General features: G+C 32.0%; 1 protein-coding gene across 2 annotated transcripts in view; it reads left to right on the top strand.

The window, feature by feature from the left end:
- LOC121733996 (max dimerization protein 1-like) overlaps nucleotides 1-6,715 on the top strand; it is a 315,406-nt gene that overhangs the window by 159,599 nt on the left and 149,092 nt on the right. The window lies entirely within an intron of this gene.

Below are 6,715 nucleotides of genomic sequence, written 5' to 3'. Positions count from 1 at the left end.
ATAATACACAGTACGAGTACACCATCTTTATGCTACATCACCCGAATCGGCAGCAAGAACATAATTATATGCGTCATTTTAGCTAGCTTAAAACAGTATCACGTTAACCTTTTATAACAATAAAAAGTACTTTTATTTTACAATCACACAGTATATCATATTTTAATGAAGAATTCACAGAAGGACAAAGCTATAATACGCAGCGAGCGAGCCCGCTATACGTCTATTATTTTTCTGTATTGCTGCGTTGCACGAATTTCAAGAATACGGCTAAGTTAGGCTACCGTATGAGTATTACACTAGAAGGTTCTATCGTCTAATCATCGTAAAACCTACCGCTGTTACGCGAGAAACGAGATATTATGGAGGTGTTTTTATAAATTTTTGCCTCTTCAGGCTCGTAATTTTCTCGTCCTAGCTCATACGTGGAATGATCATCACGATTTTAAGGCTTCGACCTAAATGAAGAATAAATAATCAGCCAAGTGCGAGTCGGACTCGAGCATGAAGGGTTCGGTACCATTAAAAAGCAAAATTAGGTAAAAAATGTGTTCTTTTTGCATGGACCTTAATTATTTATTTTATTTAAATTTTATTATTAATTATTAAAGTATATAAAAGGTAAAACGGGACCCTATTACGAAGTATTCGTTGTCTGTCCGTCTGTCTGTCTGTCTGTCTCCAGGTTGTAACTCAAGAACGGTAATAGCTAGAGAGTTGAAATTTTCACAGATTAGGTATATCTGTTGCCGCTATAACAACAAATACTAAAAACTAAATTAAATTAATATTTATACAACAAACGTGATTTTTGGCCTTTTTTGTTCTATATCAATAATGGCAACAGGTAGGTACTTACTTGAATTTTTCTCAAAGTGCTTAGTTATAATTATGTGTACTTTAATATTTAATAATAATATAAAAAATAATAATTAAGGGCAGCTCCCATACAAAAAACGCCATTTTTGGCCTAATTTTACACTATAATGGTACGGAACCCTTCGTGCGCGAGTCCGACTCGCACTTGGCCGATTATTTGTCCTTAATCCTTTATATGTTAAATCAAATCAAATCAAATCATTTATTTTTGCAATTGTAGGTTATAAGGTATTACAAAGACGTCCTGGTACTTATCTACAATTAGCCGTTATGGCGTGCAATAATAATAATACTTAAATCATTTAATATTTTATCAGAATTAGTCTAACAATTATTTATTTTTTTATAAATATATGCACTGGTGTTACTAACAATAATAATTATCAATACATTAATGGCCCACTAACATCAACTGACCCGATGAACATTGTATCGATTCCACCCTAATATAAAACCTTCCATGAACTTCCAGGAATATTTCAATACTAAAATTAGCAGAATTTTTTGCCGTTTTTGAGTTTTAGCAAGACTAACAAAATGTAAAATTAATATTTATTTATACCGATTATGTCTCTTTTTCGTTTAAGTATTCTTTTAAGGTGTAATAACATTTACTTATTAAATAGTTCTTTAATTTATTTTTAAAGTGTTTTAATTCCTCAATATTTTTTATATTTGTAGGTAGTTTATTATAAATTTTGGGTGCCATACAAACTATACTTTTACTTTTAAATTCCGATTTAGCTTGTATTGCTAGCAGTTTATCTTTATGTCTAGCCGAGGAACATGTTTCGTATTTCTCTAGATTTTTCCTAACATACAAAGCACATTCATAAATATACATTGATGGTAATGTTAGTATACTTAAATTAATAAACTTCGGTCTACACGAATCCCTCTTACTAATGTTGCAAATAGCCCTGATGCATTTCTTTTGGGCCCTAAATACCGTTAGCCAATGAGTGGAATTGCCCCAGAACATTATACCGTATCTAATAGTAGATGAAACATATCCATGGTATGCTGTTAACAGTGTAGATAAATTTGTTATAGGTCTAAGTTTGTATAGGCGTATGCACTTTGATTATTTTTTTTACTTACATAATTATTCTATATGTGGTTTCCATGTCAATTTGTTGTCAATGACTACTCCTAAAAACTTTGTTGTGTCAATTTCATTAAAAATATGTCCATTGTAGTTAATGTCAAATTTAATTTTTTTATTAGATGTTACACGTTTAAAATTCATTAGTTTAGTTTTATCAAAATTTAATTTTAAGTTATTAGTTTCTAGCCATTCGATAATTTTGTCCATAGTTAATTTAATATTTGATTCTATATTATTTATGAATTTTTCTATAAATAAAATTGTGCTATCATCAGCAAATAACGTCATACTGTTCTTACCTTTACATTTGACGAGGTCATTAATATAAATAAGAAAGAGGAGAGGTCCTAAGATGCTCCCTTGTGGGACTCCATATTCTGTTTCCTGAGCCTCGGATAGATATTGCTGTTCACATCTATTTGAAGGACAGTATCTCTTTATTTGAGTTACTTGTTTTCTGTTAGACAAATACGATTTTATTAGCTTAAGCGCAATACCCCTGATTCCGTACATGTACAGTTTTTGTAGGAGGCGTTTGTGATCTACTCGATCGAATGCTTTCGACATATCCTTATGGATATGTCGAAAGCATTCGATCGAGTAGATCACAAACGCCATGTTTATACATTGCTGTAGCACTATTTCGACTATCCAGGCTGCTGTATACCTTATTAACAAAATTATAAATAGCGTCATTAATATTTTTACTCTTTCTAAATCCATATTGTTCAGATATTAGAATTTGGTTTTTTTCCATGAACTTGTAAAGCCTAGTATATGACTTTCTCATATATTTTTGATATTGTAGGTATTAAAGCCACTGGTCTGTATGATCGTATATCGCTCCTTAAGCCTTTTTTAAATATTGGAATGATTACAGATTGTTTTAGTCTGTCAGGGTAGATGCCGTTTTCAATACTTAAATTAATTAAATACGTTAATACCGGCCCTATAATAGGTGCTGTTTATTTTAATATTTCTGTTTTTATACCGTCTATGCCCACACTATTTGTATTGTTGAGCGCGAGGATAATCTTAATTACTTCTTCAGGCGTAGTGTACGACATAAAACATGAATTTAAACCGTGTGTTATATTATTATTTATTTTATTATTATAACCATTTTCGGGTTTTCCTACTTTAACAAAGTAGTCGTTAAAACGATCAGCAATAATTTTTGGGTCTTTTATAATAAATCCATCATCATCTATTTAATTAATGTTTTCGTTAATAAACTGTGTTTTATTATTATTTATTATCTTCCAAACAGCCTTTGATTTTAATTTTAGATTGTTGTATATAGTAATTGTTTTGTGCTCGTTGTGTATTTTTTATGACTAACCTGTATCTTTTATAATATTCTTGAAACATTTTTTTATTCATTTCATTAGGATTTTTTCGATATTTCCATAGGAGTTCTCTCTTTCTTTTACTGCATATTTTAATACCTTTGGTAACCCATTTTGGTCGAACTTTATTATAGATTTTTATTCTGATAATAGGAAAACACAATTCATAAAACATTTTAAACAAGTCATGAAAATTATTTAATGTAGTATTTGGATCGTTCTCATTGTAGACTTCAGTAAATTTAAGTGATTTGAGGCACTCTTTGAACTTGATTTTATTTTGTATATTAAAGTCGCGAACTTCTTTGTACCAATATTTTAATAAGCTTGTTTTTTTACATGGACATTTTAACACTTGCGCAGTATGATCAGACAGAGCGGTAATAGATACCGCTCTGTCTGATTTTAGCTTCACTACGTGGTAAATTATGGAAAATATTATCTATTCATGTGTTACCAGCAAGTCTCGTAGGTTGTTTTATTTCTATCCTTAGATTATAGCTGCTAAGCAAGCCTTTCAGTTCTCTACTTAGATAAGTATCTTTAAGAATGTCTATATTAAAGTCCCCACATATTACTACCTTAATTGCATTAATTAATTTTGATAGAATTAGGTCAACCCTTTCCAAAAATGAAATGAATGCTTTCTTATTAGGTTTGGGGGGTCTATTTATACACAATATACACTGTCACATGTCTGTCACTAGACAGTATCTCATCTCTCAACGGATAATATTTCTAGTCCTTTAGTTAGGAATCCGTCTTGTTTGAGTCTAACTCTACTAGCTAACATGTTTGAGGTCTTACGTCTTTACAGTATCATATTAACACAAGTATATTTGATACATTAGAGTTACAGCCGTGTAACGCGTTGTTGAAATTCGACTAGCTCAACACAGAGACAAGCTTAACACGATCACTATATGCTATAATATACTTTTGCTACTTAATGTTATCTAAAGAGAGTGATGAGTTTCGACCAAAATATACCTAGCGGAATAGAGAAACAAAGGCCTGAGCAAGCGAGATGTCACTATCAGTAACACTGCGTGGTAAAAAGAGACGTGTGATACATGACAGCAGAACACTTTTTTGACGTCCAGTCGGCACTTCTCGGCACGTTGACAGTTTAATCTCATAGAATTAATGTTCAATCATGCTTGTGTTGACAGCTCGACATTGTTGCTCTATTCCGCTAGGTATATTAAGTTTTATTTAGGTTTCGACTAATTCGATATGAAGATGTTCTACTGTATGTTACTTATATTATGCCCCTGCGGTGCAGAGGTCACCGATAGCGCAGCGGTGAAAGCGCTTATCTTATCGCGGGTTCGATAACGTTGTTTTGTCGATATCTCTACTAGATTAGGCGATAGAGATAACTATCTCTATGCGGTTTTCGACGTTTTCCTTCTTGTGTTGGTTGGACATTGGAATACGGAATATTAGATACTGGAATCTCTTTTTGATCTAAACTCGGTATCATTAAATAAAGCTAAATTAAAAATATATAGTTTGTAGAGACTAGCAATTTTTGCAGTAATTTATTAAGATCTGAATTTATTATCTGAAATTTATTAATGAATACATATCAGATAATTTTAACATAAATTAAGCTACATAAGTACCTAATGTAATTACATAATTTAACTGAATATGTTTTTAGAATTTTTTAATAATGAAAAACACGAAACATATTTTTGTGCCTCCATGTAAAGAAGACTAAAAAAAAAACTTTTTATTACAATAATTTAAAATATTGCAATTATTATACTAACCAGAATAACAAGATTTTAAAAATAACTCAACAAACTGTTTACATACAAACGACCTTTCGTTAAATGTCTCACAATAAAAAGAAAACTGCACGTATCCGTACAGTACAAAAGGAAATATAAAACTTTATTTACAAACAACTATAAGGCTCAAGAAGAATCGAGATCACAAAAACCGGTCGAGGCAAGGTCGAGTGACGTCACGCTGCACGTTCCCGCCATGGCAACTGCAGCGTGACGTCACAAGATGGCCGCCGACTTCTTCTTTTCCCTGCGATAATCCGAGTATTTTTGCCATCATAATCTGTTTTGAAATTACCATTGGAATGTTTTAATGGATTCTATATTTAAATGCGAAAAATCACAGTGCAAATAATAAGCTAATTATGTCTGTGATTGTAAAATATTTGTGCCGTGTAAAATCGTGAAAATGTTTTTCCAAACACGCCCTTTGGCATGCACGGGAGCAACTTTGAAGCCCTCCAATTTCCAAATGCGAGAACAAGTGAAACGAGCACAGTTCTGCGGGTTTTTTTCGCTTTGCCCCGCGGCCTTTGTGAACCGGCTTGTACCTCAAAGCCACTAGTTTATGTAATGATAAAAAACGCATTCGACGACGGCCTCTGTAAATCTCTTGTGAGAGGAAAATATGCGACTATATTTTGCTCTCCAAAATATTATTTGCTGGCCGCAGTGTTTGTTTTTTGTCTTTAACCCATAAAGCCCCCTAAGCTCACCGAGCGAGACACAAAATAATAACAATAGATTCCCAAGAATCCACGATCGAAGGATTAATTAAAATCTGAATTTTTATCTCATAGAGGAGCAATATTTTCAGTTTAAAATGTCCTGTTTGTTACCTGATAAATTTAATTAACAGGACATAATAAAAAATGATGTATTGTTACCTCCTCATAATATTCATCATACTTCGTCTTGTTACGATTACAATGTTTAGCCTTTAAAAATATATAATTGTTGCCTATTTCTTACATAACAAATGACTCATATACTCTTGTTTTTACGTGATTAAAGCAATCACTTAAATGTCAAAAGTGAAGGTGACCGTATGACACATAACGAGCGGCCGCGTCACCTGCTTGCTGTTTTATGACCTTGACATTGACACTTAAGTGACTTTGCCCCTACCGCGGGTTCTCGACTAGCTGATTTTAAATTAATTCTGTGTGAGTTTTCTTGAAATAATATTTCAGTTCTATTATTTATGTAACGTTAAACCAGCGTTTTACCTTGTTCGAACTCTACCACGTAACACGTTACAGTAAAAACTAAAAAAATACTATCGTACACGTCAATAAATTGACATTTCGTGAGAATACTATTTTGATTATTATATAAGGTTTTTATTTATCATTTAGTTTTGTTACGCTCTGTATAAATGAGCAAAATACTTTTTTGAAGTAGGCTGTATGCCTTATGACGGAACTCTCTGCGACTGAATTATTTATTTTATAGGATGTATTGTTACTTGTTGTTATGTTTGTTATCATTGAAATCAGATAGTACATAATAGACTATATGATCCACGCATATAAGGTTACAAGTGTAACATAATTTTACACGTGTTTAATGGTTATTGTTTA

The sequence above is a fragment of the Aricia agestis genome, chromosome 14, assembly GCF_905147365.1.
Source record: "Aricia agestis chromosome 14, ilAriAges1.1, whole genome shotgun sequence".
NCBI lineage: Eukaryota > Metazoa > Arthropoda > Insecta > Lepidoptera > Lycaenidae > Aricia > Aricia agestis.
This window is presented reverse-complemented; position numbering and strand designations above follow the sequence as displayed.